We start from the raw sequence: 15,076 nt of genomic DNA, 5'->3' as shown, positions 1-15,076 counted from the left end.
AATTTGAAATTTTATAAAATTTCAATTGTAAATGAATTTAATTGGAAATTTTAAAGAACTTAAATTTTTGAAATATTTTAATAATTTAAAATCTTCTAAAATTAGTTAAATTTGTCAATATATATTTAATTAATTATTAAAAATAATGGATTTATAGAAAAATTTTAGTTAAAAACACTAAAAAAACTTGAATTTTGAAAAAGTTACGAATGATTGCAGAAATCCAATTACTTTCGAAAGGAATAAAGTTCTTCTTTAAAATTTAATTATATTAAAAAATTTTAATAAAATTCTTGTCAAAATTTCAATTATTTTCAAAATCTTTTCTCAATTTTATCAAATTTTTTACAGAGATTCAATTATTTTTAATACAATTACGGTCAAAAGTTTAAAAAATTCTTGTCGAAATTTCAATTATTTTTATAAATAATAAAATTCTTCTAGAAAAATTCAATTATTTTCAAAAATTTTATTAAAATTTTTGTCAAAATTTCAATTGTTTTTATAAATAATAAAATTCTTCTTCAAAATTCAATTATTTTCAAACATTTTAATAGAATCTTCGACAAAATTTCAATTATTTTCATAAATAATAAAGCTAATCGCAGAATTTCAATTATTTTTTTTTAATTTAATTTTAATCAATTTCCTTGAAAAATGTAACTATTCTTAAAAATTTTATTAAAATTCGTCAAAAGATTTCAATTATTTAAAAATTTGGTAATAAAATTTTTTATAATAATTAAATTTGAAGAAACATTCAATTATTCAATAAATAATTTATTTTTGTATTTAAATTTTTAAATTCTAGTAGAATTTTCTAATAAAAATTAATTTAAAAATAAATTTTAGTTTAAAGTTTAGATAATAATTGAATATAAAAATAATTTTGAAGGAGTTACAGTAACAATATTCTGATAATAGAAAATAATTATCTTATCTTTCGATCATCTATAATTATTATAAAAAATGAAGAAATCGATCACTCCGAGTCTTCGACTCGGAGTAATCGATGTCTTCATTTTTTATAACAATATTTTTAAAGTTGTTTAATTTTAAAAAGTTATGAATTTGAAATTTTTTAAAGTCTTAATTCCTATAGAAAAATAATAATAGGGGAACATAGTCGAGGTCGGCCCACTTTTTGACTTTTGTTTATAACTTTTTTTTAAAAATGAATTTGGACAATTGAAGTATATGGTTGGAAAGTCCTGTTTAATAGGAACATCTTTTCTGTACAAAGCAAATTGATTGGTTTTAAAATGAAAAAGTTATAAAGATTTAAAAAAAAAAAATTTTTAGTCGAGGTTGGTCCTTACAGTCAAGGTCGGACATGTTTAAAATTCAAAAGGCATTAATCGTTAAAAAATAAAATAACATGTTTGGAGTTACGGAAAATTGATTTTTTATTGTTTACAGTTTGTAACTTAATGAAATAACAAAATAATAACAATAAACAATATAAAAAAATAAATATAAATAAAAAATTTTCCACTAAAATATTAATAAAATTAAATACAAATATTAATAAGATGATCAATTATATTATGAGTTATACAGAATTGCAGTTTTTGCAAATGAAGTAGCTCGTCCTCATCTTTGCGCATTTTAAATGCGTCCCAAAAAATTTCTGCATGCTTGCCTTGACGATTCAATTTTTTTTTTATCTTTTATTAATGATTTTTCACATGATGCACAAAACTTTTTTTGAGCTTTTTTTTGTACCGACGTCACAGAAAACACAATTTTCGATTCTCCGAAAATGTAATTAAACAAAAAGTTAGTGAACTTGACAAAAAACGCGAGTGGCCTACCTAGACAGTGGTCCAACCTCGACGATACTCCCCTACTTAAATATTTATATTTAAAAAAGAAGTTATTGATGTTTTTGGATAATTTTTGCATTTAGAGAAATTCGTAAATAAATGTAACAGAACATTTATTTTTGAGTAACTTTTTGAGTGACTTTTGCTATTATGGATTAAAAATAGCTATGATAGTTAATGATTAGCTTTCTCAACAAAAATATTAGTTGTGGGACGTAATTTCTGTAATAGCTAACAATAATTAGCTAAGGAAGTTAAAAATTAGCTGAAATAGCTAAATTGTTTATATTTAAAAAAAATAAAAATTTTCTATGACTATCAAGAAATTTGAGTAGATAAGAAAAAGATTGCAATTTCTTTAACATTTGGAGTATTTTTTCTAATATTGGAAAGCATCATGTATCACAATAATATGCATCTCGCAATACGCGGACCTTTGGGTCTGGGGAACTTTATTTCACGCGCATAACGCATGAAATAGGAATCCGAAGCATGAAATACGATGACGCTAGGGATGAAAATGTTCAGACGCATAGGACGAAACCGTCACATGGCGGATGAAAATGATATATCTCTTAAAATGGAAATTTCGTGTGGAATCTGTCGACAAAGCATGATCAAGATTGACTGCAGTGCGCACAAATCGGTTTCTACGAATTTCATCTACATTTTCTTTTCCAAAATTATTATTACACACGAAAGATTTGATAAATAGAAAAAAATTGTTCATTAATATCGTCTTGTTAAGATCTATTTTTAAAATTGCTCGATAAGGTTTCCGTCTCAAAAAAATAGAAAGGTGACTTGTAGAAATCAACTTCTTGATTAAAATATTTTGACTTCGAAAAATATTATTTTATAAATGTGAAATATAAATTCTATAGTCTCAAATCAAAGCTTAGGTTCTAAAGATGATATAAGTAAAGTATTTGTTACTGAAAAAATTTTGTTTTCCCCATTGAAATATTTTTTGAACTCTTTTAATGCTAACATATTGATAAAATCTTGTGTTATTGATGCAATTGTGAAGATTTTTATATAATCTCGAATAAACTAGAGTAAGTGTTTTCGCCGCATTGCGCGCATATTATAAAAACAGCAAGAGGAGAGTTTTCATAACTTTGTGGAATTTTTTGTGTTATACGATAAGAAATAAGCTCCTCACCAACAACGCACCATGCGATTCTATGTCGTGAATGTTTTTCTTTTACCGTGAACTTTCAACCGCGAATGAAAGTGCGCGCAAAATATTGTTGAGTCATTATAGTCAGATATGATTAAACTTTTTTTATAAGGCACCATAAAAAAAGAAGTGAGGGCGAGACTGTAGAAACAGAGGAAAATATTTTTAAGTAAGGGTCTCCTTTTATGAATGGCCTCGAACTTATTAGTTTACAGCCTCTTCGAACAAATAATAATATTCTCCCTCATTTCCTTCCCTTTTTCATATTTTTTTTAATCGCACCATGCATGCTTGTCTCGTATTTTCAATTAATGCCCTAACAGTTATGACTGAATTTAAAACAATTTTTCAATTAAACGTCTTTTTTTAATTATGGTTCCATTAATATACTGTATTTAATTTAATATTTTAATATTGTTGTATTCCCGTTTTTAAATTCAATAAAAGCAGAATTTAGATGATAATTAATGAGAATGGAATAATTATTATAGTTTATTAAAAAGAATGCATAAAAAAATCTCTTTGCAAATTTCTCTCAATAAAAAGAAAGGCAGATTTATATCCGCTAAATTAAACCCCCGGAATATTATCTTTTAATAAGGGAGATTTTAGTTCAGATTCAGCGAGGGGAGTTTCTCCACCATCATCTCTGGAGGATTTCATGGTCTAAAAATCCGTACGATATCTCGCCTGGCGTTATTATCTTCTTACCAATTTTTTTTTCAATTTTACTTTCTCTTTGCGTGAATTTTTATTACTAAATATATTTTTCGCTACCGGACCTGTAAAAATATTATTTGCTTTTCTTTTTAATGAAAAGTAGATTTAATTTCTGATTAGATGTTAACGAGAGAAAGAGAAAGTTGGATAATTATTCCCATCATTTCCTTCGTTTGTTCAGTGAATTGTGGGTAAAGATTTTCCGTTTTCTCAAGACAGATCAACCCCTTGTCGATAAAATGTACGTGACTGGATGAAAGTAGATGAGTGAAAATTCTAGGGGCTTCAAATCCACGGGATTGTCGTACAAATTAATTCAAATATTTGACATTGCTTGTGTCCCGGCTCTTTACCCTCCTTGAATATACTAAAAAGGAGAAATACCCAAAGGTTGTGAAAACCCTAATCCTAACTAAAATCCAGACTCAATGTAAATATGGACAAAAATTTTATTGTATTTTCTTTCATTTCTTGCAAAAAAAACTTGAATAATATATTTTTTATGGGAAATAAAAGAAATACGTTTGACTTTTTCTAAATGACGAAACGTGAAATATATTAGACTCAAAAGTGTTTCACTGTAATTCAAAGGAAACATAAACGGGAGTGTCGCAAAGTAAATGTATTTTTTATAGAAAAAAATAAAAAATAGAAAATATGAGAGAGAGTTTCTCTTGAAACAGTTTTTATGCTCGAGAAATATGTTAAATATTATATGTCCAAAGAGTAGAAGGTGTTTCTAGATATCGCTGCCATATATCCATCATAACCAACATTTTTATTTTATCGTCCCAAAGACATTTCGAAAGTAACAACTCATTGTTGGATTATATTCATTTAAAGTAGAGGAAGAAAATAGAATTCAGAAGAATCATTGTTTTAATTAAAAATTAGTATAAAATTCGGGATTATGAAGCTGGAAGGAAATATCTAAAACTTTATATGCATTCTCAAAAGATACTAAAATTTTCAAATCTGCTGCCGTTGCTATAATTAAAAAAAATCCTTAAAGCTTTAGAATTACTGCTAATTACGTGTACTTTTCCTTAACGAGGATTTTAAATCTAAATGAACAGTTTACTAAATCTCATTAACAAATTTATTCCTGGATCAACTTTAAACTATATTACAGTTGTTATGTATACATTTTAATCATGATGATCCTCGATTATCATAAAACTCCGATAGTGAATACGCATCATTATTATTAGATTTTAGCTTAATTGCAAATTATATATGTATGAAAATCAAAATCATTTGTATTAATGGTATTTCATATTTTTTGTATTAGGTATTATTTTATAGAGCGATAGTATGGAAATTTCAATTATATATTTGTATAACTATTGAAACTATACAAAAATGGGATCAAAATTTTCGTGAAATTTTACTCTAATAAACAGTAAATTAAAAATTAATTTACTTCGTAAATTTTAACAAAGTAATTATACTTTTGAGAAATAATTTTTGTTGAAAGTGAATTTATTTTGTTCTATCTTTGTGAATAAATGTGGTGTAAACAACATTTTCTTTCTGTAACATCGCACATAAGGTACAAGTTTTTTTCGTATTTTTCTCACATTCGAAGTTTAAATTATGATTTTGTGATTTAGCAAAATTTACTTTGGAAATCGTAAAACTTGCCAAAAAAGAGATTTTTAAGATTGCAAAATTGATTACCTTCACGTGGTACGAACTGACACCCCGTTAAGACTGAAGATGTCCATCTGTCCACAGAGATGCACGAGTCTTGGCCACAAAACCCTAAAAACATTGAAATAGTAGTATTTTAATAGTCAAAATTGAATTCTAATAAAAATAAATTAAAGTTTTACAAAGTAAATAAAATTATAAATGATGAACGATTCACGATTTTAACAAAGTTTTTCACGAAACTATATATAATTTCTAAAACAAAGTTCTGGAAAACTTTTTTAACCTGGGGTTAGCTTTCCATCATATGAAAAATAAAATAAAAATTTAATTATATAGTTATTTTCACTAGAAACTTTAGTATTAATGATGGTCTTTTGGAACAAGATTACCTAATTAATTTAAGTAATTCCAGTAACTTATTTTTAACTTCCTAGTTCCTAACTCGATATTTTAGGCCCTTCTATTCTTCCACAAGTAGGAATTTTTTTTTGGTACGATTTCTGATTATAAAAATAGATTTCCATTTATATTATTCTCCTTTTTTATATTTAATGTTTAATATATCATGATATTTATTATTATAATTCTTTTTGAAAGTTTCTTAACGTGATGTGCCTACTGATTTTCTAAGTACTACATAATATCCCGGCAATACGTCACGAGAGCTGCCGGTCATATAATACCACAATACCCTCTTATTGTGTAAACTCCCCTTTTCTGCTTGCCAAGTAGTCCGCATAATATTAATGAAGATTTATTACTTCTTGAGATTTTATGGTTTATCCTTTTACGATCTAACCTCTCGAAGAAGTTTTTTAATTTTATCTTCTCCGGCAAACTTTTATACTGATTTTATGTATCTTCTTAATAGGCTAATGATTGTTACTGGAATTATAAATTAATATACTATGTCAAATAATAAAAAGAAGTCTTAAAGATACCCAATTTTTATAATTATTTACTTTTAATTTATCATCAAATGTATACTGTTTTTGATGAGATTATTAATACATATGGCTCTAATCACGCGCTATAATTTCATTTCTGAAAATGGAGTTACGGTGTTAACTTTGAAAATTTGCTCCTGTCAGTTACATACAACTGTTCCCTGAGGAATGACGATAGACGTGTACTGTTAAACCACGTAATGTGAATTTACGTTACGTGCGCTACCCTTTTTGTTTGCAGTCAGATAAACGCGAACCCATCACACTGCCAAATGACATTAATCAAAATTTGCATTATAATAGGTTTGAGCATTCGTGATCATTACAATGATTTCTATGTTTAGGAAATGTCTGCAAATAGCGGAAAATTCGGAAATTAATACAAACTGTTAATTTTCTTTTCTTTTTTTTGGAGGAATTGAAAAGTGAATCCATAGGATAAAATCAAGATCGAATTCTTCCGAGTGGGAGAATTTAGAATTCTTTTTATTGTGAGAAAAGAAATTTCTAAATTTGCAATTCACTTTCATTATATAAGAGACTGCGGAAGGATGCTTATATTTTTCTTGCAGAAAGTGCCCTAAAGGCGCTGGAAGTGCCCAGACATTTGCGTCGGAACACCGGCATGATAATTGCAAAGAAGTTAATTAAGAACCCTGTTGGAATGTTCCAATTTACATTTCCGCCCATCCATTTGCGTCTGAGCGGTAGCAACGAACTGTGGGTGGATGCGAAAGTGAAGCGAGGAGAGGTAAAGGTTAAGGATCATGGTTCTCTTCCGCTTTTAACTGAATTCCATAGCCGGGTTTTGGGAGCTTGCACGCGCTATAGAATAAAAGGGTATGAAGAAAACGGAAAGAAGGGAGAGTTAGTACAAGTTGCACGAAGGAAAAGTGAAATGAAAAGCGGTCGTTTTCGTCTTTTGTTCATTCGGGGGCTTATTTTTGGTAGTGTCGCGCCTAAAACAACTTTCTAAAAATATTCCATTTCTTTTCCGGTCGAGGGTCCTGAGGGATGTTGACCTACAAGAATTGGAGGGTTTTAGATTGTGTGCTGGTCGTTTCTTTGGATATGTTCTGTCAGGCGTAACTTTACCTTCTTGTTCTTTGTTCGTTTGTGAATGTTAAGATTTTCAATTTGGATGAATATAAATTATTCGTTTGACTTTTATTTATTTTTGTGAAAAATCGTGAATTATAATTACTTGTTCATTCACGTTCGGCTGAAGGACGTTGCAATTAAAGACAGACGAAACTTTTCCACCCGAACCTTGCTTGCAGGCACGAACGTTTCGCTACTGGTTCCCATGCGCAAGGTAGGGGTACTCCACTCTTGAGCCCCATTGGTGGACGCCGGGTCTTTCTTCCAGTCCGTGCGCCAAGGTTTCAAAATTTTCCATGTTCTAAGTTCATAAATTTACACAACCCTCACTTGTTACTCGGAGAAACAATATTTATTCTTTCGCGAAAGTTTTTTTTTACTTTTCCTTCAAGAATCGTTAATTTTAACTTCCCCCTCTTTAAAAGTGGGTCCTGGTAATTATTCTAGTCTTGAACATGATGGCAGAACTGTTGATACGTTATTCGCTGCTGAGAAAGAGCGAAGAACGAGGTTCCGCGACTCCTCCTTGGTTTTCTTGCTCAGTAGGGACACTTCTCTGCGCGAGAAGGTTAATTACGATTTTAATTAGTAACACGCACGAGTGCAGTCATGGTGCAAGATGGATGTACAACACTAAGTCCCGGAACTGAAACACCCACTTGCCACCGCTTTGCCATACACTATGAACTTTCTCTTATATTAAATCGGCGGTGTTAGTCTGCATGCTCTTATGAAAGTAATTAAATCTCAGCGTGTCCTTCCTTTACACGTACGAGATTTGTGTTATTTGACTGAAAAAAGGAGTGAAACGTTCCACATGCTTCAGCATAAAATTAAAATTTTACAATCTTGCGATTGTAACTTTCTTCTGGATAATGTTAAAGGAATGTAAGGAAAGAAATTTTTTGTCGTAAACTATTTTTTACACTGACCGCACTGACCCAAATAAAAGTTACTTTATATTTACATTTTTCAGCATTTTACGAATATTTTCCTGAAAATATTTTTCAAGCATTTTTCATTAAAGTAATAGAGATTCTTTTGGAATTTTAATATAAAAGACAGTATTTAAGTTTGTTAGTAGAATAAATATGACTGAATGAAAAATGGAGAGAGTGAAAATGATTTAGTTTAGAACAGTAGTTGATAGAAGTAGTGTTTTAGAAAAGAAAAAGTTTTATAATAAATTTCTCTACTCCTTTTAATATCTAAATTGAAAATTAATAAATTAATATTATTCACGTTTGAGTTCTCGAGAATATGGGATGCTATAGCTTTTTGTCTTAGATATTTCGCGAGAGTATCTTTTGTGCCACTCGAGGATTCTTCAAGTTTTGCCTTTCCAGGTGGATAATGCATGCACTATCAGTATTCTCCTGCAGTCAATAACGGCACATGGAAAGTGTACTGACTAAATTTCCATAGAGATTTCTTCAGACTGTGTATGGAAATCCGAAACTGAAAAACAACGGAAATCAAACGCTGCTCTCCCATGATTCGATCGAATTTTCTCCCCGAAAAAAATTCTATCCGAAACAGTATCTTTCATACTGAATAATGCATTTTCAATTTTATTCTAAAAATGCAAGAATTAAGTCGCCGTAACAAACATTCTTTTTTAGATGGGAAATTTCACTCTCTCGATACCAAAATACCGATAACTTTTTTGACGCAAGTTTCATAATTTGAATTTTCTAGTATCGAAACCTCCCCGGCATTCTGGGTTCGTTGGTCGAAAACTTTCAATCATATTGATGAAGGAAAACTTCAGAAACTACTCCCTAATTTAGACAAAGAACGAAAAACTACATAGTCACCAAATTGCAAATTACCCAGTATCCTCTGGTCATTTCCGTTCCACTTTTGAACTACCAAGAAGTATTTATTTCGGTATCCGGCTCGAAAATTTAGTAATTGGAGGACTCTCGCTTCCGCAGTTAAATCATCAGCACTTTGGTTCGCCATTGTGACAACAACGCCAGTCCCAATGGATTTTTCAATGTTGGAAAATTGCCCTCAGTCCAGGATATTTAAATTTCGGATTTCCACTGATGATTTGTTTCAAATAACGAATAATAAATCAAACAAACAATACAAATTTTTATAGCCAAACATAGGGGAATTTTTTTTCTAAATAGAAAATTAAAAATAGTCAACAAATAGTGTTACATCCTGTACATTTTTTAACTTTTATTTTTCTTTTCTCACACCGAAGTAACACAAGAGTTAGACTAAACAGACTGGACAGAACTCAAAAATTATCATTTTTCTCCAGAAAATTTATTCTTTATTGCTCACAGATTGTACATACCATGAAAAGGGCAGTTCACATTTCCCTCCGGGGCCTCCAAAAATAGTTTTTGTCACGTTCATAGGACTTAACAATAGTATGAAGTTATTGATAATAATCGTCAACATCCTAGAAAACTGTTTGTATATCCGATGTGCATTACACTGAGTAATATTTTCAGGATTAGGAGTTGCTTAACTTGGATTCAGCAAGGAGAATGTGTTACGGAAAAAAGTCTGATTGTAGTTTGGTTAGCTTCCGACTTCGCCGATCAATGTTTCCACCCTCATGGATTCTCAACGCTTTGTGTATTCTCCTGTATTTCCCGTACACGTAGCACAATCAGCAGGTGTTTACACGGCCTGATTAACGTTGTTCCTCCACTACTGCTTCAGTATAAGGTATACGATTCGATGGTTATACCTCCGTTTGGCTGACTTAACTGTTAACAGTCCCCCGGATTTTGGATGTCCCAACAAGCCATACCCTCTTCTCCACTGGAGCTCTAAAGCCTCTTTGCTCTTCTCCATGCATCCGTGACCCTGCGGATCATTCGTGGTCGGTCCATTGCAATTTACCCTCCAATTCAATTACACGTTTCCAATCTAGCCGTTAATTATTCTTTTTATTTGCCGAGTTGGCAGACCTGGTTGGAATATCTATCGACGTTGTAATGGATAATAAAAATTCGAGTGAAAACGATTTTTGGAAAACTTTCATTTTCAAAACCCTCCCCTTACCTTTTTTTAACTGTCTGAACTCCAGGTCTATCAAATTTCATATTCATTTCTATTTCATAAAATTTCACATATTTACTTAAAAAGGGGGAGACTTTTTTTGTCAAAGCCTGGAGTATACGAATGTGACAGTATAGTCGTGTCACGAAGTAATATTACCTTGAACGTAAAAATGGGATTGTTCTTTCTTTCATTTTCTTTTTCCGCACTTGACGTTCTCACGTTATTAGTTTTTCCAACCTCTAGTCTATTCTATCTTCTCAGTTTTTTGGGGCTTAGAGACTCGAAATCAAGTTGAATAACCTTTTTTGGAATTCATTTAGCAATCCCTCTTTACGAACGACAAAATGTCAGTTCTCCACATAATTCCAAATTTAAATACTGTCTTTTTTCAATAACGAATTTCAAATACTATTTTGATGTTAAAATCAATTCATTTGTAATAGATCAGAATTTCACCTGAGAAAAGCTTTTAACATAGATCTGATGGAATCTCCAGAGAATCTTTCCAAGTGAATGCACTTTCTCCGTCAATAAATTTGCACTAAGCGGTAATTTACAAAAGTTTACCAGAGAACGAAAATTGGTTTATTAAGAAACACTTATGCTTATGCCTCTGTTGGAAGATAAAAGATTTAATTTGACTGGTTTTTGTAATATTACAAATTATTTTGGTTAATGAATTTGTTTCTTACACTGATATAATTGTACCCAAACATTTTCTATTATTTTCCCCTCATAGAATACGTTAGTTAACGTTAGAGAACGTTGATTATCTGTTGCTAAACGTAAGGGAGAAAAAAGATAAATGAGTGTGGTATAAAAATTGATCAATTGAACGCGAGGGAAGATAACCAGTCTCTGTAATTGTCGTCGGTTTACCGGCTGTCGGTAATGTAGGAGTCTTCGCTGAAGAGTGCGAAGTTCTAGAAACTCGATAAATGGCGCCACCTCGCTGTATTTCCTACTACCAGTTCTACGAAGTGCGCGAGTGATTTCGCAGATGGCAGTGGTGAATTCAAACAGGCGCGTGGCGTCACCCCCCTGGCTTCCACTCCCAAGAATCAAAATTCAGATTGACAAGCGCAGATATAATAGACTCTACTCGTAGTCAATGCGCTAAAGCTTATGTTTCCCTTTTATTTTCTACATTTCAATAAAGCGGGGCGTGACTAATGAGAAAGGTATAAAAAAATCTGACCTTGATTAAAAGCATCTCTTCTTAAGTCTATTGGTATTCTATTAAAGTCTGTCCTTCAGATTTGTTTATACATTCTGCGAAGGCCAATTTCATTGGAGATAGCTTCTTGTGTCTTTTCTTAGAAGTAGTTCTAATCTTAACACAAAAATTAACATTAATTAGTCTCGTGTAAGATTTAAAAAAAACAGAACTTGAATGAGAGGTTGAAATTTTGATAAAGTTAAAATTCACTTTTTTTAGTTTTGCTTTGTAGAGGACGATGATAATTGTTTCGTACCCGCAGGAAATAAAGCTCTTTTATACGGGGGCTTTATTTCGCGGTCGTCAGACCGCACACTGTGCACCTAGCGGGATTTTGGATTAATTAATAACTATCCTCCGTGCGAAGCCGCCACGACATTAAGGCTAATCTGCAACGTTGTCCCTGAACTGGTGAGAAGCACTCTGGCAGGAATTAAATCATAGCTTATTTGTCAGGACTGAGGTCTACCTTTTTATCCTCTTCTCCATCCGGACTTTGCGTCGGATTAGCGACACTCCACTTCACTGAACGTCTGACTTGTGACTTGCTTTATCTACTTGTGGCCATCAACTCTCCTCCTTTCTATTCACTTTACCAAGTGATTCAAAAAAATGAGCCAGAAGATTTTTTTTCCAATTTTTTACCTCGACAAAATCTATATTAGATAAATTAATACAATCCATTTATATTTGTTTCTTGTAAATCATAATAAAACTTTGATTTTTAAATTCGTGGAATTTTTGTTGAAATCCGATTTATGTGGAACTTGCAATGTGTAGGTACATATATCAAGTTTCAAGGACCCTTTCGCATATCATTTTCTAAAGTTTTCAGACGACCCTTAAACATACGTTGAATACAATCACTTGTATACAGAAAAACATAGGTCTCTCTTTCGTGGTTGGGAAACATTTGTGTTTCAGATACCGCCTCAAGAATTTCACTTTGGAATGTAGAATATTGCGATCCTCGTGAAAAAAGAAAAGTGAATTCTACACGCAAGGTTTTTATTTTCTTATACAATTCATTTGAAAAGTGAAGGAAAAAATTTCCTACATGTATTCTCAGATAGCGTTTTTTTATGTCCATGTTTTGTTTAAACATTTAAAGGAAGGGATTTTTTTTAATCATCATCATTGGTATGCGGAAACGTTGACAACGCGCGGCTGTCCATGGCAACGTGTGTTATTTCGCGAAACGGATCTATTTCGAGGGTTCCTGACCCTTAAGTGATATGTGCCACGAATACAAAAGGGTCCGTAGAGAGCGAGGGTGGAGATGTTTGCTGACGGGTGGATGGACGTACAACAGTTCGAGCGACGCATCTACATGTGTTTTCCATCCGACTGTCTACATTTCCTAGATTCGCCATTCGTTTAAAGGAGGAATCCCTTATTTTCAAGAAAAACTGCTTATTTCAAACATGCGGCTCTTCTAATTTCGTTTTTTATTTGACAGAATTTGAAAGATCCACATTTGGGGATTTTTCTTATTAAAAACTTTAACCTTTGGTGACTTATTGAGACATTGATCTCTAGTATTTGTTTAGGTAACAATTTGAGCTATTATCATTCCTGTCAAATCAGAGTAAACTGATTACCACTGTTTATTTAACTCTTGAAGAAATAATTCGATTGCCCTGAAGTAAAAAATCCGCTAACAAGATTAAATTTCTTTTTATAATCTGTGAATCGTGTTTAAAGTTGTCGACGCTTAAAATTATGTTAGAATCACTTGATGAAAAATCTATCAACCTTATCGGCGACTCTAAAAAAGGCATTCAACTGGAAAATGAGAAAATCCGATTCCAATAATTTTATGCATGACCCCTATCTAGAAATCAGAGTTGGCTATTTTATAAACCCTGTCGGACTTTTTTCAATTCCATTTTATTGTAACCTTTTTTTTCTTCCTTTCTCTCTTTTTTTCTGTGTGCAAAAAAATAGATTTTTTTTCTACACTATCAGCATTTTCTTGAAGGAAAGTTGACTTCATTTTTTAGCAATCCTTTCGTCGTATCTAAGCTCGTTTACATCGGGATTTCCACTTTTAGTCTCATGGTTTCCTGGTCCTTCTATTCCACCTTTGTAGGACACTTTTCTTCCAGAACGTTGCGTCGACAATCGTATTCCCCATTCCCTCGGCTATGAACCCACGTTCGGTTCCTTCAATCTGGCCGCGTTATAGGAGTCCCCCTTTTGGACCAGATTGAAAATTCCGTCGTCCCAACGAGAAATTCACGTATGCTAGAATGAAACCTTATAGTTACTAGGTTACGAGCGGATTTCCGTTCTCATGCAAAGAGATACCTGTTGAAACTGTCATACGCAATGCAAATGCTTGTCACATTCAACTTGACCTAAATACACTGTTTAATGATGCATAGGAACACAAAGTGTTATGTCTGTGAGTAAAATTGAAAAATACATGTCTCATATATGTTTCACCGAAAATAACCTTTTTTTAAAATTACTTTTATAAGAGACATGATTCATCAAATGTAGGTACTTGTTATTATTTTTTTTATTTTTACTGGTCGACATTTTTGTAAAGCAAACCAGAGACCATAAAAATGCAGTTTTTACTGCCGCTCGCGAGATTGAAAAATCAGGCAGTAAAGGGCTAAATCCACAGCAGAGAGATGTAGAGTGAGATTGGAAAATGTGAGAGAGAGAAAAAAAAAGAACATTGTTAGGTTTCATTGAGTTATGCCTGATTCGAAAGGGTGTTGAAATATAAAATAAATATATATCTTAAATCTCCCTTGATCCGCGCTTTAATTAAAAGTTAAATCTCCGCGTCTCATATAGTTGGTGAAAAAATTTTGCTATCCAATTTTCCTGTGTCTGCTTTACTAGCTCTTTCCACGATTCGTTGTACAGTTTTTAAACCCATTCAGTGCATGGTCCTCAACTTTCGAGAGTAGTTCAAAATAAGTTTTTTTTTTATTCATAAGTCACTTAAATTTTTATCAATATTGCAACTACACTGTAAAAAATTTAGGGAGTTAACGGACTCGGGAGTTGGGAGTGAAATTTTTTGAGTTAAAAAGCAACTCCAAAAGAGAGTTAATTTCTAACTCCCTTCATTCAACACCCGCGCGAGTTATTTTTTCCTTGGAGAGTTAGCATTTGGGTGTGAAGTTTTAACTCTCTTTATTTAACTCCCCTGGCATTAACTCCCCAATGGGTGCAACTTTTATAGAATCCCTTGGGAAGTTAAAATTTAACTCCCTTTTTTACAGTGTAGCTTTTTCATTAAAGGTTACTGTCATATTGAAATGTTGCATCCAAGATAATATCTCAAGTGTTTTTGGTACTAAAACAACAATAAGTGTTAGCATAATTCGTGACGAAGTGAATTCATCATGATACATATGTTATTTACTTTCTT

At 31.8% G+C, this 15,076-nt stretch overlaps 2 protein-coding genes across 4 annotated transcripts in view; one reads left to right on the top strand and one right to left on the bottom strand.

Moving 5' to 3' along the window:
• Window positions 1-5,492, bottom strand: part of LOC122501755 (trypsin-like) — a 162,490-nt gene extending 156,998 nt beyond the window's left edge. Inside the window, exon 1 of the mRNA XM_043611474.1 lies at window positions 5,410-5,492. The gene's annotated coding sequence lies outside the window, so the exon portion shown is untranslated. The remainder of the gene's footprint in view (window positions 1-5,409) is intronic.
• Window positions 1-15,076, top strand: part of LOC122501751 (semaphorin-2A) — a 335,557-nt gene that overhangs the window by 120,015 nt on the left and 200,466 nt on the right. The gene's annotated exons all lie outside the window — the stretch shown is intronic.

Source organism: Leptopilina heterotoma, unplaced genomic scaffold (genome assembly GCF_015476425.1).
Source record: "Leptopilina heterotoma isolate Lh14 unplaced genomic scaffold, ASM1547642v1 Lhet_214, whole genome shotgun sequence".
Taxonomy (NCBI): domain Eukaryota; kingdom Metazoa; phylum Arthropoda; class Insecta; order Hymenoptera; family Figitidae; genus Leptopilina; species Leptopilina heterotoma.
The sequence above is the reverse complement of the archived record's forward strand: the minus strand, read 5'-3'. Positions and strand labels throughout refer to the sequence as shown.